General features: G+C 35.9%; 1 long non-coding RNA gene across 1 annotated transcript in view; it reads right to left on the bottom strand.

Annotated features, from left to right (window-relative positions):
* The window catches only part of LOC134665869 (uncharacterized), a 451,632-nt gene that overhangs the window by 429,315 nt on the left and 4,182 nt on the right, over positions 1–18,135 (bottom strand). The gene's annotated exons all lie outside the window — the stretch shown is intronic.

The following is an 18,135-nucleotide window of genomic DNA, read 5'->3' as shown; positions in this document are numbered from 1 at the left end:
CATCAGATATATCGGAGCGGCCAAGGTGTTCACAAAATCTGAACAAGCACTCTAACGCTCTGACAATAGAGGCGTGCTCAGATATTTGTGAGCACCTTGGCCGCTCTGATATATCTGATGGCGACTGTACCTACACACAATCACACATTAAATGTTGATAATAAAATAATTACCAAGAGTCATTATACTTGATACACCTAAGTTTATATTGTAAAGAGATTACAGGAAAATTATGCATATGAAAATTAAATCAGAAAATTTAGAAGTATATTTCAACAGGCGAAATTAAAAATAGACTTTAAAAACATAAGTTCTTTTTACACAATTTCTGTGAATTCATCAGTAGGTTAAGTAAACTAAAGTGAGTAATTTCTTATTGTATTCATGTTTAAATTAATAAACGAATCAGAGAAAACATTGTATTTTGTTTCTTCAGCGTCTAACTCCTTATAGAGCACATAATATCTATGAGAAAACCTAAAAAGTACACCTCATATTAAATTAATGTAGTCGTGTGAAGAAAAAAAATAAAGATTGATTTTCCTTGACATTTAAAATATCTGGAACTTCAGCGTGACTTCTTTTAACTGTGCAGTGAGCATGGAACTTGCCTTGAGCTAGATATACGAGTACTATATAGTTATACCATTTTTAGGGTTCCTTAACCAAAGGGTAAAAACGGGACCATATTACTAAGAATCCGCTGTCCGTCTGTGTGTCCTTTTGTATGTCTGTCTGTCACCAGGCTGTATTTCATGTGAACCGTGCTAGCTATAGACAGTTGAAATTTTCACAGATGTGTTTTTCTGTTGCCGCTATAACAACAAATACTAAAAACAGAATAAAATAAATATTAAAGTGGGACTCCCATACAACAAACGTTATTTTTTTGCCGTTTTTTTCGTAACGGTACGGAACCCTTCGTGCGCGAGTCCGACTCGCACTTAGCCGGTTTTTTGTAATCGTATGGCATGAAAAATCACATAACCATCAAAAATTTATCGGGTAGGTGTGTACAAATTGATGTCCAAGCTTCTCATTGAGCTGCGTCGGTACTAATGGGACAGGTCTTCGGCCTTTATACCAACTACTTGTCGTCGATAGTCTGAAATGTTCGAAACTTGAGAATCGAGACATGTACCAAAGAGCAAAGTAAGTATGCATGTACCATGTGCCACTGTATGTCTTGTCATCCACCACCACCACCGCTCGGTTAAATTTCCGTCATAAATAAGACCACGAATTAAATAAGACAAATTGCCATGACCTGTACGTCAGCCCACGGCCCACCGATTTATTTTTAAATGAACTCGACGTCTAACGCCATCTGGTGTTGAGTAGTAAAACTTTATGGTAAGAGCCTGATTTAATTCATAGGCTCGAAGCAAAACTAACAATATATAGGCAGAGCCGTGTCGTTTTCTCTGTATACCTCTTAATAACTCTTTCTACATCTGTTAAATTCCTACCCGGAGTAGGTAGTTTGAAAAAGAACATCGTTTCGTTTGTTAATTGACGCAATTGTTTTTTTTATTTACATAAATAATTGTCATTTTAGGATATTTCCATACAAAATTAAAGACAATGAATAATAGGCTTAAACAGAGTTTATTTTTATTTTGGTACTAATGGGAGTGAAAGAGTGAGTTAAAATACTGAGAACATATGGTATATGGCACCACAGAAAAAATACTACCGTAAAAAAACAGTTTTCTTTTTTTGTAACCTTTTAATTTGTATTTGCTGCACTCGAGTGTACGTGGTCCGTCGGCGGAAAACGTGGCGTACTGATAAATTCATTAAAAAGTAATAGGGGCCTGCTATATTATTCGAACCTTTTAGGACGCTGGTGGCCCACATAGCTGAGTAAAAATATTTAAGTTATTCAGGAACATATAATAAGTAGTTTAGGACATTTGGGAGGCGTGCACGGAGCCGAAGCCAACACGTAGAGGCCCTTCTGGCACTTTAATGAAATGTAAGGGGTACACCGTGCGGAGGCTGCCATTGCCCGAGTCATCATGGGACGCGCGCAGAGGCAGCACCCGCCAGGGTCTAACGAATTTACAATAGTTAATTATTATATTCGGTCTAAAATCGGCTGAGGCTAGCCGAGGATCGTTGACCCTAGTAAAAGTTGCCAACATGCAAAGCTGGCGAGATGTGGCGATAATGTTGCCATGGCTACCGTGTACAAACAACATCGGGGAATTACTTTTAATAAGTTTAATAACTAACCCTAGATTTTTTCGATCTAAGCTTTAACGCATAGGTAATTAACATGTACGTATAATCATAAATATCATAATAGACCTAATGGTGAAATTGGTATTTAATAAGTTTGTCACCTAGCTTATTCTTTTTTTCGTTTAGGTATTATATTATCTAGGTACATACCTTACTGTCAGCTGCGTGTACTCTTATATTCCACTTTTCCGCACGTGTGTGAAAGACATGTTTTTTTGTTTTTCAATAATTTTGCAAATACATTTTAATAATTTTGAGGAGGTAGTCCAATAGTTATTTGTACAACAAGAGATCAAAGTTTGATATTTCTTCGAGTGCTTATTTTGAGTCCCGTGCAAGCGAAAGATTCTATAATAGATTCACGAGCGTAGCGAGTGAATCTAATTTAGAATCTTGAGCGTAGTAAGGGATTCAAAAGCGCACGAGATGTAAATAACTTTGATCTCGTGTAGTACACAAAATTTTTCACCCTAAGCAGTGAGAACATACCTAGAGGGACAGAGATAATAGAACCCAAGTATATCGAACTTGTATTAGACTTCGCATGTTGAAATGACATTTGACTATAAAAGCCACCTGAATGACATTTTGTCTCACTCAGTGAGCAAAATGCGATTTTGCTCACTCATACTGTCTCACTAAGTGAGCAAAATACGATTTTGCTCACTGAGTGAGACAAAATGACTCAGTGAGCAAAATCGCATTTTGCTCACTGTTTTTAAGAAGCAAAGTACCCTTGTTCGAGCTGCTGAGGTGAAAACTAAATTTCCTATTGTTTAAACAACGTAGTTGCTTAAGTATTTACTAATAGACAATTTAATATGAGAGTAGGTAGGTATATAGTTATAATATAAAAAACAGGTACTATATAATCGAAACAAACCTATAACATATCGAATTAGAAAACCTGTAAGTAATAAACGTAAACACTGCTGTATGAGGATAAATAAAGTACCTCAGGCATAGTAAACAAACAAAACAAAGCAGTTTGGCATACTTACTGTAATTTACAATAGCCTACCTAATTACCAGTTCAAATACCTATGAATGTACCTATGCTAAGATTCTTCTAGGGCCGATTTAGAAATAACATAAAATAGGTATGTTTCCTGATAAACAAAATGTGATGTGGGCAACTTTCAGTAAATTGGTATACGTATATACCTACTATACCTAGGTACAGGTATTTTTCCTTGTAGTAGGTAATTGGATAGGTACTTTCAATTGTTCCTTATTCACTTGAAAACACGCAGCGTACTGCGATAGGTTAACCTCCTTATGGAATGGATTTGCATTTATCCAACCCGTTTATATGTACGAACTGTATATCACTCGGGTATTCACCGTGTCCGGCCGTTCTCTTTGCACACACTTAAAATGGAATTGAAATTAAATTAAAATTGTATTCTTAAATATGCTCTAACTCCCTCTCAAGATTAAAACTTAAGCTTATAAGAGCGGGATGTACCTAATAATTATTATTATAAGTTATATATTGAACATGAATTGTATTTGTATTCTTCACGCAGTTCACGGCAGAATGGAGTACGATGCGTTTAATACATCCAGTATCATTTTAAGACTTACAGGAATAGCTAGTTTATTGCGAGTTATATTTTCGTATTTATCTCTTGCTTTAATGTCGGTAAGTTATCTTTTTATTAAGTAAATATCAAACTATAGAAATTAATTTAAATATATTAACGTAAGATTAAATCTTCAAGAAATTGTTTAAGTAGATGGTTCCATTCATATTTATTTACCTATTTTTTAAGTTTTTTGTTTATAAATCGGTTAATGTAAACTTTTTGTAAAGTTTTCTACGTGGAATGCCATAATTAAGTCTATTTTTCATGTATCCCCTAATGTACAATTGTTTAACACAACCCTTTGTGTTTACGGTAGTTCCAGTGGCACACTGCTCACCTCATTCCGTCTTATCCCAACACATCTAACGCTACGTCTTACGTAGGCGAACAACGCGCGAACGCGGCGCGGCGCGGCGCGGCGAAATCAATCCTTTGATGCCCATAGAAGTGTCCTACGTAAGCGATCTCGTTGCGAACGCGGTGCGGCGCGATTTGCACGCGAATGTCAGGCGGCGCGGCGCGGCGCGGCGGCGGCCGTTTTCGCCGCGCCGCGCCGCGCCGCGTTCGCGCGTTGTTCGCCTACGTAAGACGTAGCGTTAGGTTGGTATGAAGAAATGAAAGCATTTAAAGCTTTTTTACTTCATATTTTGAGACTTCTATGGTTGAAATATACTCAAAAAATACATACTAAAAATATTGCATATTTATTTCAAATAAGTACCTATTCATTTGATAAATAGGTATCTACATTATTCTTTGACGGCCTCCTATCCTAGTCGGTAGTGCCTACGAGGAGGAGGACCCGGGTTCGAATTTTATTTATTATTCCAGTCATTTCTAAATCCAAACTTCGAACAGACTTAAACTCAATTCGTCAATAAGGAAATCATTGTATATTATCCTTGAACATGTACTTAATTTAATTAATTTTTCAGGCATGGAACTAAAAGTAGCAACATGCTTTGCACTGTTTCTTTCCATCTTTAAAACTGTCCACGCTGAACCAAATTGCAGGAATGGCTTCGGAGCAACCGGACCCAACGTCATCTGTACTTCGGGAGCTGAAGATTACGTTCTAAGGAAAGGCCTAGTGTCGGATAATGATCGTACAACAGCTATAGTACTAAAAGGTTGCCGGATTACCAGTATTGAAGTAGGCGCTCTCAACGCCCTACCCGCTTTAGAAGATATCGACCTTTCTCAAAACTCATTGCAAGTTCTTACCGGAATGTTTGACCAAACACCTAATTTGCTCAAACTTAATCTAAGCAACAACAGAATAGAAAGCATACAACTTAATATTTTCGACGCATTGACAAAATTAAAGTCCCTAGATTTATCAAATAATGTAATTTTGGGAAGAAATTTAGAATCTAGAATATTCGAAGAGTTACATCGCATCGAGTTTCTAGATTTGTCTGGAAACTTCATGACTGGCACGCCTGATAATTTGCTTCAGGCATTACAAACTATAAAGACTTTGAAATTGTCGAGGTGTAATTTGGAAGAAGTCCCCAAATTCGCCACGCACCCTAATTTAAACTCTACGACACGCCTGACATTGTCGTCAAACCAAATTACCAGGCTTCACGACAAATTGTTTATCAATGCTGAAAACCTTGAATCTATCGAGTTTGATGATAACCTTATCGAATTTATACATGAGGATGTTTTTAAATCTTTGAAAAACATTAAAACTATTTCACTTCAACATAACAAAATAAAGGATCTTCCTGAAAGTCTGTTTAAAAGTTTACCTAAGCTGGGCAACATAAATTTATCGCATAACCTCATAGAATACATGCCCGTTAACGCTTTTCGACATACCGGCCTGAAAAATTTGAACCTGGCGGATAATAAATTTACCTATCTCCAAGACAACTTCTGTTTGGAGTTACGTAACTCTGGTGTGCGATTGAAAAAATTTTACTTTAACCAGAACCCTTGGCAATGTGCCTGTTTGAATGACATTCTGATCGAAGTCAAGAAGATGGGTATACAATATAACGGGGCAAAATATATTGGGCAGGAGCCGGTATGCGTAACCACCAAGGAATTTAACTGTAAGAGGCAACCAAACTTCAATGAAGAATTCATGGATTTGTACAATGATATCATTGGTTAAATAAATAGAGTCATGTCTTGGAAACTGTGTTTTTCTGATTTAATGCGATTCTCCCTATAACATACTAAAATACTGTTTTAAATAAAATTAATCGTTTCATCTTATCTATTAATAATATAGCCCATACTATGCTTCTAGACTGGCTTAAAGCCTAAACAATTATATCGAATTACAGAGCTACGCTAATTTCTTTCCAGAATCACATTATTAACCATACTTGTTGATATTTGTTTGTTGACCACTGATTAACAGTCTGCCGGACGGTATCGGCCTGTCAGTTAGAACAAAATTTAGACAGTTCCGAACAACTGACAGACCGATACCGTCCGGCGGACTGTTAATCAGTGGACCCCTTTAATTCAAAAACTGCAGACATGCCTATAAGCAATATTGTCATATTATTTAGGAAGCAAACAACATAAGGTTTACTCAGGTAATTCCGAATGTCGAAAACTGTCGGATAATTCCGAAAAGAGACTTTTATTATGATGGAATTAAAGGTGATTTTCATCTGAATTTCGGTTTTATCCGACATTCGGTATTCCCCGAATACACCTTACATAGTTGCAATATTCTCTTCCATAATAGATAGTTGGCAGCAAGTACTTCTATGCCCTGACTGACCACTGTCACGCAAATATTCTGATCGCTATCTTTCATTTTACTATTTACTGGATACCTAATAGGTTATAAAAATGCGATGTTATGGTGTTATAAAATAAATTCATCGTTCATCGTTTGTCATATTTGTCATTTATTCATATATTTATTTATTTATTTCGTTTGCCATTTACTTTATGGACACTGGTTTCATAACTGATATTTAAATAGTACCCAGGTACCATATCTACTATTATCTACCTACTAAAATTAGATCATATAATTTAGCGAAGGTTACCTACACTTTATGCCTTACAAAATTCCACCTTCCGAAATCGGATTTTAATTTCGAAGGAAACCTAACCGATTTGTTATTTAGGAACATAACACGTAAAGTAGATGTCAAGATTTTTATAATTTCCATAGAGGTGGTATTTAATCACGAAAACGCCTAATAAATGATATAACTCGGTGTCAAACGGAACACAATACATATGAAATGAAACAGTAGTCTTAGACAGTGAGTTACCTTTAATTAGATCTCGTAGAACCATACTTGATGCTACCATACTATGGAGGTCCTATGTTCACGTTCAGCAGTGGACGTCTTATGGCTGAGATGATGTTGATGATCTAAAGGCCACGCTAGAAGTTGGCATGACTCTGACTCATGACTTTGTTAACAAAAAGCATTAAAAAATATTTACTAATATAACTAAACTTTCATTACTAAGTACTAGTTTAAGTATCGGTCATTTTACCCTCAGTCTCAGTATCAGGTTTCATGCATTTTATTTTATTTATTTTTATTTTTATGGTACTCTGTCAATTATGTTTGCCACACAGCTCAACAAGGCTCTATTTATTCTTCAAAAACTGATGAGAAAGTTGAATTTTACAAGACTGGCAAAATTATTTGGTTAAGGTAGTGCTCATTTTGAGTTATATCTTCATGTCGGCTGGTAGAAATGACTTTTATAAATATTTTACAGCGTTTATTTGGATTTTATTTGTAATTCGTATTTTTCTCGCGTTGGTGTGGTGAAATTGTTTCACTCCGTAGCAAAGTTCGTTTAACCCTCGGACCTTGAAACCCTCGCAACGTTCAAGACTCCACTTTTCGAACTACATGCAACTCTACGCGCTCGTGGTTTTATTTTATAATCTTCAGCTTGCTTGGTTATCATTATGAGCACAACCAAAGTGAAGAAGAGTACCTAATCAAGAAACTAAGCAACGTCTCGATAAAACAAAACTCAAAAGTTAAACTTCTGTTTGACCATGTATTGTACCAATGTCAAATCTTTTCCGATATTAGTTCGTTGGCATTTGAACGTTCCACGCAATTCTCTCTTTAAATATGTATAGGGGTGGTAGCCCGCTAGCCAATACAAGACATTAGCCTCAAATTTATCAAGAATACCTACGCTCAGCCGAGTCGTTTACCTATGTTAATGAATTTAGGGTTTACGAACTTTTTAATCAATTGTTTCTTGTTCTAGGTATAACGGTTTTGCGTGGTAGGTAGTCAAATTATTCCGACATATTTAAAGCGCTTAACTATGCTTAAAAATATTCACGTTCACTAGTTCTACATAGGTATGTTTAAACGGTGTGTTAGGTAGTTAGGCTAACCTTTCTGTACCTTGATCTAACCAAGAATAGAATGCTCTAACAGCGGAAAAAAACTATCAAGGTTTTCAAGGGAGGCTATAACTTCAGACACATTAACAACTACCACATCTTTTAACTAAATCGAATACCAATCATGTAGGTACCTTAAGGATTAATAAGGCCAAGTGTACAACTAAATGATGTCAATAAGTTAACAAGTGCATCAGATACTTATCTAAAAATATCCATGTTCCTAAAAAGGTGCATCCGTGAAAACTAATTGACAATTAAAGATAATACGTGGGCCATCCTGAAAATTTCTGGATTCTGATATATGAGACGACTTATTTTTTCTAAGTGGCCAGTCCAGGAATATTCAGTATGTCCTACGTAGGTACGTTTGGAAGTAGGGTTGCCAGATGGTCGGGATTTGGCGGGATTCTCCCGATTTTTAGCATGTGTTCCCGATTCCCGACAAAGTGAAAACTGTCCCGAAAAACAGCTTTACGTTATAAAACAATGATTTCAAGTTCCGAACTATCGTCGAGTGAGCGAGCGACCCGTGTCGCACATGAGTGAGACTGTTCAAGATCTCAAAGAATTTATACTATTTTTATATAAAAACGTCTATGAGCAGAGCAGCTGACGTAGTGCCAATAATGTAAAATACCCGACTTAAGTTCCAAAATCCCGAAAAATATATATTTTTTCCCGATAATAGCGCCTTTCGATCTGGCAACCCTATTTAGAAGTGCAAAAATCAATTTTATTCTCAAGGTTCTGTCCACTGAAAGTATTAAGTGTAAGCATGCGACTTTTACCACTTTCATCGCCCATTAGTCAGTTTGCTGAGCTAACCTTGATCGAACCTGACCATGACCAATGACAAATGAATACCTACCTAGTCTACCTACCTAGTGTAACTGTGTTATGCGCGTTAATAACTACCTACCTACTTTTAGTATTAAAATAAAAAAAACCGGCCAAGTGCGAGTCGGACTCGCACACGAAGGGTTCCGTACCATTATCTAAAAAAACGGTCACCCATCCAAGTACTGACCCCACCCGACGTTGCTTAACTTCGGTCAAAAATGACGTTTGTTGTATGGGAGCCCCACTTAAATCTTTATTTTATTATGTTTTTAGTATTTGTTGTTATAGCGGCAACAGAAATACGTCAACTGTGAAAATATCAGCTGTCTAGCTATCACGGTTCATGAGATACAGCCTGGTGACGGACGGACGGACGGACGGACAGCGGAGTCTTAGTAATAGGATCCCGTTTTACCCTTTGGGTACGGAACCCTAAAAACAAAATTTCCTAAAGAAACTCCTATGAAACAAACAAAATTTAAAAAGACATCAACGCGTGCCGACTGAACCTCATTCACTTTGATTACTATACAACACCTTATCTTAAGTACCTACTATTTAAGACTAATGCCTTGAGCATAATAACGAGGACCATCGCGCCGCACCGCGGTCACAACGAGATCGCTTACATAGGACACTTCTATGGGCATCAAAGGATTGATTGAGCCGCCTCGCGCCGCGTCCCGCCGTTTCGCTTCGGGATCGCGCGATGTTCGCCTACATAAGACGCTGCGTAAGCAAGATCCATATTTATTAAAAAACTTTCAACTTTCAAGATTCTTACAGATTCTGTCAAACAACATCCCATTTGACAGTATCTGTCAACAATAATACTTAAGTAATTTTATTTTGTACTTAACCATGACAAAATATGATCTTACACTAAATTTGACAAAAAAACTGTCAAATTTGACAGTTTGACAGATCATGTCAATATACACTGGGACACTATAACATGTCACTTTGTACCAAATATTCCCATACGAAACCCAAAAAGTCGCCCAAAAATATATAAGCACAGCGATCACTGGGGCTGCAAGTGCGTTGCCGGCCCTTAAGATGAGAAATGCAGTCTACAAAAAATTACCCAACATTGACATTTAGTACTAAACTATGACAAAATATAATACTTTACCCTAAATTTGACAAAAACGAACAAATTTGACAGTTTGACAGATTATGTCAATATACATTATGCCATGTCACTTTGTACTAAATATTACCATACACATAAATGCATGTATATAAGTAGCGTACACGAAGAGAGGCCTATACTCAGCAGTGGGCGACTGAAAGCGAAAATGATGATGATGATGATGATGATGATGATGATGATGATGATGATGATGATGATGATGATGATGATGATTACCATATAAATCATGACCCGAACTTACTAACCCGAAATTACAAAAAAAAAAATTAATCTATGTAAAACGGTCAAGTGCGAGTCGGATTTCAATATATCCATACAAAAAGTCATCAGCGCCTGATGGAGTTAATAGCAAAGTTTTTTCGTAAATTCGTACCTTCAGAACGATATATCTCGAAAACGGTAAGAGATAAAGCAAAATGGACTTCAGTTTTGAGCTGACGTTAGTACAAAGTACTAAACGATTAATGCATTTCCGTATACATAGACCTTTTTTGGGACCGATTTGGACAAAAAAAAAATCAAAAAATGAAAAATAAAAATTTGACCCGGGTCTAAAATCTTTATTTTTAGAGCTAGAGAGATGAAAAAAAAACCATTTCTGTAAAATTTTAATATCTTTTGTACAACCCCAAATCCAACCATATAGTCTTGTAACTTTAATTAAAAAAAAAATAACTTTGGTCAAAAATCACGTTTGTTGTATGGGAGCCCCATTTAAATCTTTATTTTATTCTGTTTTTAGTATTTGTTGTTATAGCGGCAACAGATATACATCATCTGTGAAAATTTCAACTGTCTAGCTATCACGGTTCGTGAGATACAGCCTGGTGACAGACGGACGGACGGACGGACAGCGAAGTCTTAGTAATAGGGTCCCGTTTTACCCTTTGGGTACGGAACCCTAAAAGATACTTTTCTCCAATATGCTCGGAAATGTTCACCTTACTGTAGCAAAAATAGTACGGGAAGTTCTTCGTTAATGTCAAACTCTAACTAAAAAACATCAAACTATCGCTGTCCTGTTCTAGCGGACGGGAAGTAAAAAAACACTACAGTAATAACTTATTACTGTAGTGTTTTTTACTTTTTAATAATAAAAAACGCAAACAGCCAATTATTATTGCCGCGAGCCGCTTCTACACGACCCGATCAGCTATCATTTCACGTGTATGATCGTGCGAATACTGCTTAATAAAATCAAAGATTATTTTTATATTTTTTTTAAATCTCATCCGTGTTCATAAAGCTTACATAGTTTGTCAAAGGACTTTCTCATTTCAAACATAGACAAAGAGAATGATACTATCTTTGTCTTACACTAGTACTAGCACCCAAAAGAAAAGGATGGGTGTAGTTTTCCTGGTTCTTACTGACTGAAAAGTTGGTTTGACAAACTATATTGCGCAATTATATTGAATGAACGAATATTGAATGGTACTGAATGGCAGAATAAGTTTGTGCCTTTAACTTTTAAAAATTAATTAAAGAGGGAAATTGTTTTTGACATTTTGGATGTGAAGGTTTGATTTGAGTGATGCTTGATGCTTAAATAATAATTATTTTAGCTTATTTCCTCGCATGTTTGGAGAAAAGCACTATATATGCCTCGGCAGGAATAGCAATTCGTGGATTCGTCTTCTTTGTCGGACTCCGCTTCGCGTCGTCCGACAAAATCGAAACTCATCCACGAATTGCCCTTTCCCGGCCTCTGCAATAATGTACTATTATTTTAGAGAAAAAAATATCAATTCCAGAAAACTAGTTTTTTCATACAATGCTAAAAACTTTCGATTTAATATTAGTGGTACAGTCACCTGCATTAATATGTTAGGTACTCTTCGAAAAACTAAATTTATGTGACTCTTATCTACAGATGAGATCTTGTCCGATATTTTTGTGGCCTTTATTATTGCACGTGACTGTACAAGAGTTTCTCAAGACGAACTATGCATGTACATATCTGTATGTTGAATAGGTAGGTACTCTAAAAAAATATCCGTAACATATAACATATATAGTAACAGCACCAGTCATGGGACATTTAAGAGGAAAGTTGCAGTATTTATGATATTTCCCTTATACATGTAAATGGTCTACCGCTTAGCGTGTTAAAAGATGAAAGTCCTATCCGTCTTTCATGTTTTAGGCGTGTTGTATCAAAGATACTGCAATTAGTTTCCACATATTTAACAAATTAAAACTATGCTTTTTTTCTCCACTCATGGACACCAAAGTTCCAGTAATGGGCCCCCGGTAATGGACGTGGATCCAGTAATGGGCCCCCTATAATGGACATTGCTCTATCAGTATAAAATATTGAAATGGGGAATAAATTACGGCAAAATAAAATAATTTTTGGCATAAGCTTTTATCGCTGAATGTATTTTTCCTTCCACAGCCAATTATTATTGTATTAGATCCATCGAGACAATTCTAATATACTAGGGTTAGGGTAATATACTTGACACAATTAGGGTTTTATGCCATAAAGTTCCCATGGCCACCTCCTGTCTCCATCATCAGATCAGGTCCATGTTATCATAATATTGCATTATCATCCGATTTGCATACTCAATTACGTACTTACACAAAATTTCAACTGAATCGGAAATCGAAACGTGGCTCAAATTCAGCTACCAAGATTGGACCCACACTTACTAACAGGGCAAGTTACATAAAAGTTTGGAAAAACGATATTAATTTATCCGAAGTCCGAGAATACCTCCTGATTGACATATTTCTTAACTACATTTTATTTCTGTATTGTTTAAACATGAAATTATGGCATAGCAAGCATCATTCTGTCATTTGTCCCATCATAGAAGGTACGCAGTTTTACAGCTCCTATAATGGGATTGGGCCAAATACCACTATTTTTAGGGTTCCGTACCCAAAGGGTAAAACGGGACCCTATTACTAAGACTTCGCTGTCCGTCCGTCCGTCCGTCCGTCCGTCCGTCCGTCCGTCCGTCCGTCCGTCCGTCCGTCCGTCCGTCCGTCCGTCCGTCTGTCACCAGGCTGTATCTCACGAACCGTGATAGCTAGACAGTTGAAATTTTCACAGATTATGTATTTCTGTTCCCGCTATAACAACAAATACTAAAAACAGAATAAAATAAAGATTTAAATGGGGCTCCCATACAACAAACGTGATTTTTGACCAAAGTTATTTTTTTTTTATTAAAGTTACAAGACTATATGGTTGGATTTGGGGTTGAACAAAAGATATTAAAATTTTACAGAAACGGTTTTTTTTTCATCTCTCTAGCTCTAAAAATAAAGATTTTAGACCCGGGTCAAATTTTTATTTTTCATTTTTTGATTTTTTTTTTGTCCAAATCGGTCCCAAAAAAGGTCTATGTATACGGAAATGCATTAATCGTTTAGTACCGTGTACTAACGGCAGCTCAAAACTGAAGTCCATTTTGCTTTATCTCTTACCGTTTTCGAGATATATCGTTCTGAAGGTACGAATTTACGAAATAACTTTGCTATTAACTCCATCAGGCGCTGATGACTTTTTGTATGGATATATTGAAATCCGACTCGCACTTGACCGTTTTACATAGATTAATTTTTTTTTTGTAATTTCGGGTTAGTAAGTTCGGGTCATGATTTATATGGTAATCATCATCATCATCATCATCATCATCATCATCATCATCATCATCATCATCATCATCATCATCATCATCATCATTTTCGCTTTCAGTCGCCCACTGCTGAGTATAGGCCTCTCTTCGTGTACGCCACTTATATACATGCATTTATGTGTATGGTAATATTTAGTAAGTGACATGGCATAATGTATATTGACATAATCTGTCAAACTGTCAAATTTGTTTTTTTTTGTCAAATTTAGTGTAAAGTATTATATTTTGTCATAGTTTAGTACTAAATGTCAATGTTGGGTAATTTTTTGTAGACTGCATTTCTCATCTTAAGGGCCGGCAACGCACTTGCAGCCCCAGTGATCGCTGTGCTTATGTATTTTTGGGCGAGTTTTTGGGTTTCGTATGGGAATATTTGGTACAAAGGGACATGTTACAGTGTCCCAGTGTATATTGACATGATCTGTCAAACTGTCAAATTTGACAGTTTTTGTCAAATTTAGTGTAAGATCATATTTTGTCATGGTTAAGTACAAAATAAAATTACTTAAATATTATTATTGAATAGAATAGAATAGAATAGAATAGGTAATTATATGGTAATCATCATCATCATCATTTTCGCTTTCAGTCGCCCACTGCTGACCTATAGGCCTCCCTTCGTGTACGCCACTTATAAACATGCATTTATGTGTATGGTAATATTTAGTACAAAGTGACATGGCATAATGTATATTGACATAATCTGTCAAACTGTCAAATTTGTTTATTTTTGTCAAATTTAGTGTAGAGTATTATATTTTGTCATAGTTTAGTACTAAATGTCAATGTTGGGTAATTTTTTGTAGACTGCATTTCTCATCTTAAGGGCCGGCAACGCACTTGCAGCCCCAGTGATCGCTGTGCGTATGTATTTTTGGGCGAGTTTTTGGGTTTCGTATGGGAATATTTGGTACAAAGGGACATGTTACAGTGTCCCAGTGTATATTGACATGATCTGTCAAACTGTCAAATTTGACAGTTTTTGTCAAATTTAGTGTAAGATCATATTTTGTCATGGTTACCTAAGTACAAAATAAAATTAATTAAATATTATTATTGAATAGAATAGAATAGAATAGGTAATTATATGGTAATCATCATCATCATCATTTTCGCTTTCAGTCGCCCACTGCTGACCTATAGGCCTCTCTTCGTGTACGCTACTTATATACATGCATTTATGTGTATGGTAATATTTAGTACAAAGTGACATGGCATAATGTATATTGACATAATCTGTCAAACTGTCAAATTTGTTCGTTTTTGTCAAATTTAGTGTAAAGTATTATATTTTGTCATAGTTTAGTACTAAATGTCAATGTTGGGTAATTTTTTGTAGACTGCATTTCTCATCTTAAGGGCCGGCAACGCACTTGCAGCCCCAGTGATCGCTGTGCTTATATATTTTTGGGCGACTTTTTGGGTTTCGTATGGGAATATTTGGTACAAAGTGACATGTTATAGTGTCCCAGTGTATATTGACATGATCTGTCAAACTGTCAAATTTGACAGTTTTTTTGTCAAATTTAGTGTAAGATCATATTTTGTCATGGTTAAGTACAAAATAAAATTACTTAAGTATTATTGTTGACAGATACTGTCAAATGGGATGTTGTTTGACAGAATCTGTAAGAATCTTGAAAGTTGAAAGTTTTTTAATAAATATGGATCTTGCTTACGCAGCGTCTTATGTAGGCGAACATCGCGCGATCCCGAAGCGAAACGGCGGGACGCGGCGCGAGGCGGCTCAATCAATCCTTTGATGCCCATAGAAGTGTCCTATGTAAGCGATCTCGTTGTGACCGCGGTGCGGCGCGATTTGATGAATGCTGATGGTCCTCGTTATTATGCTCAAGGCATTAGTCTTAAATAGTAGGTACTTAAGATAAGGTGTTGTATAGTAATCAAAGTGAATGAGGTTCAGTCGGCACGCGTTGATGTCTTTTTAAATTTTGTTTGTTTCATAGGAGTTTCTTTAGGAAATTTTGTTTTTAGGGTTCCGTACCCAAAGGGTAAAACGGGATCCTATTACTAAGACTCCGCTGTCCGTCCGTCCGTCCGTCCGTCCGTCACCAGGCTGTATCTCACGAACCGTGATAGCTAGACAGCTGATATTTTCACAGTTGACGTATTTCTGTTGCCGCTATAACAACAAATACTAAAAACATAATAAAATAAAGATTTAAGTGGGGCTACCATACAACACACAAAGGTGTATTTTTTTTCAGTGACACGACAACTTTTGGGTTGACGCCAATTTCTTAAAAAGCAACCAAATTTAATGAAACTTCAAACTGAAACAGCTCTAGGACTCTTATTTATGATAATATACAGCCAGTGTTTATAAACTACTTTTAGATACTTATTTTAGAGGAATTATGTTTTTTTGTCCCATTACTGGTTCCACGTCCATTATAGGGTATACTACTATACGAATTCTTAACAACTTCGCTAAGAGAGGTGAGTTAATTTATTAAATTTTAATTAATTAATACTTGATGAAAACTAGAATGTGTTTTGTTAATTGCATTTACCATGAGATAAGGTATACAACACACTATGTTGTGACTCCACAGATGTAAAAAAATAGTGGTATTTGGCCCAATCCCATTATAGGAGCTGTAAAACTGCGTACCTCCTATGATGGGACAATTGACAGAATGATGCTTGCCATGCCATAATTTCATGTTTAAACAATACAGAAGTAAAATGTAGTTACGAAATATGTCAATCAGGAGGTATTCTCGGACTTCGGATAGATTAATATCGTTTTTCCAAACTTTTATTTAACTTGGCCTGTTAGTTAGTGTGGGTCCAATCTTGGTAGCTGAATTTGAGCCACTTTTCGATTTCCAATTCAGTTGAAATTTTGTGTAAGTACGTAATTAAGTATGTAAATCGGATGATAATGCAATATTATGATAACATGGACCTAATCTGATGATGGAGACAGGAGGTGGCCATGGGAACTTTATCGCAATAAACCCTAACTAATTGTGTTTGGGTATATGTATTAGAATTATCTCGATGGATCTAATACAATAATAATTGGCCGTGGAAAGAAAGATACATTCAGCAATAAAGCTTATACCAAAAATTGATTTTTTTTCCCTAACTTATTCCCCATTTCAATATTTTATACTGATAGAGCAATGTCCATTATAGGGGGCCCATTACTGGATCCACGTCCATTACCGGGGGCCCATTACTGGAGCATTGGTGTCCATGACTGGAGAAAAAAAGCAGTTTTAATTTGTAAAATATGTGGAAACTAATTGCTGTATCTTTGATACAACACGCCTAAAACATGAAAGAAGGATAGGACTTTCATCTTTTAACACGCTAAGCGGTAGACCATTTACATGTATACGGGAAATATCATAAATACTCCAAATTTCCTCTTAAATGTCCCATGACTGGTGCTGTTACTATAGTGGTATTTTTTTTCAGTGACACGACAACTTTTAGGTTGACACCAATTTCTTAAAAAACAACCAAATTTGATAAAACTTCAAACTGAAACAGCTCTAGGACTCTTATTTATGATAATATACAGCCAGTGTTTATAAACTACTTTTAGATACTTATTTTAGAGGAATTATGTTTTTTTGTCCCATTACTGGTTCCACGTCCATTATAGGGTCCACTACTATAATAAATTAAACTTATTATAATAAGTCATGTTCATATTTTAGACAGGTACTATCTAAGAGCCGAGACAAAGGTCTTATGTTTTTGACCTAACCATCATAAAACAAATGATGAAATGTAATGAATCAATAATTATAATAATCTTCAAAACAACCGACAGGCCGCCAGCGCCACCTTCAAAATCCATCCACTATACTATACCTTAGTACCTATACCTATTTTCTTACAGGTAACCAAAATACATAGGTCTCTAGATATGTAAATAAAAAGTTCTCTGATACCAAGTTTCGTAATTATGTCGTAGGGGAAAGAGGCTCATTCAAAATTGGTTACTGTTTTCACAACCGTCATAATTTTCCGAAGAAATAAAGTATTATGAACAGACATCGTAACTTTTACAGCATTTTTGATGCAGCGGAGTGGTGTTAACGGAATTGGCATAGTTAATTCCAACTGAAATGGTAAATTAAGGTTAATATTAACGTAATGAAAAAAAAAATGTAAAAAAAGTTTATTGTATAAAATTAGACATACAGTAAATCACGTCCCTGAGTCCTGATCTAGGAAACCCTGTGTTACAGGACCCAGTTTCGTTACTTATACTAGTTTCTTTAATCTATATACCTA

The sequence above is a fragment of the Cydia fagiglandana genome, chromosome 7 (genome assembly GCF_963556715.1).
Source record: "Cydia fagiglandana chromosome 7, ilCydFagi1.1, whole genome shotgun sequence".
Classification (NCBI taxonomy): domain Eukaryota; kingdom Metazoa; phylum Arthropoda; class Insecta; order Lepidoptera; family Tortricidae; genus Cydia; species Cydia fagiglandana.
This window is presented reverse-complemented; position numbering and strand designations above follow the sequence as displayed.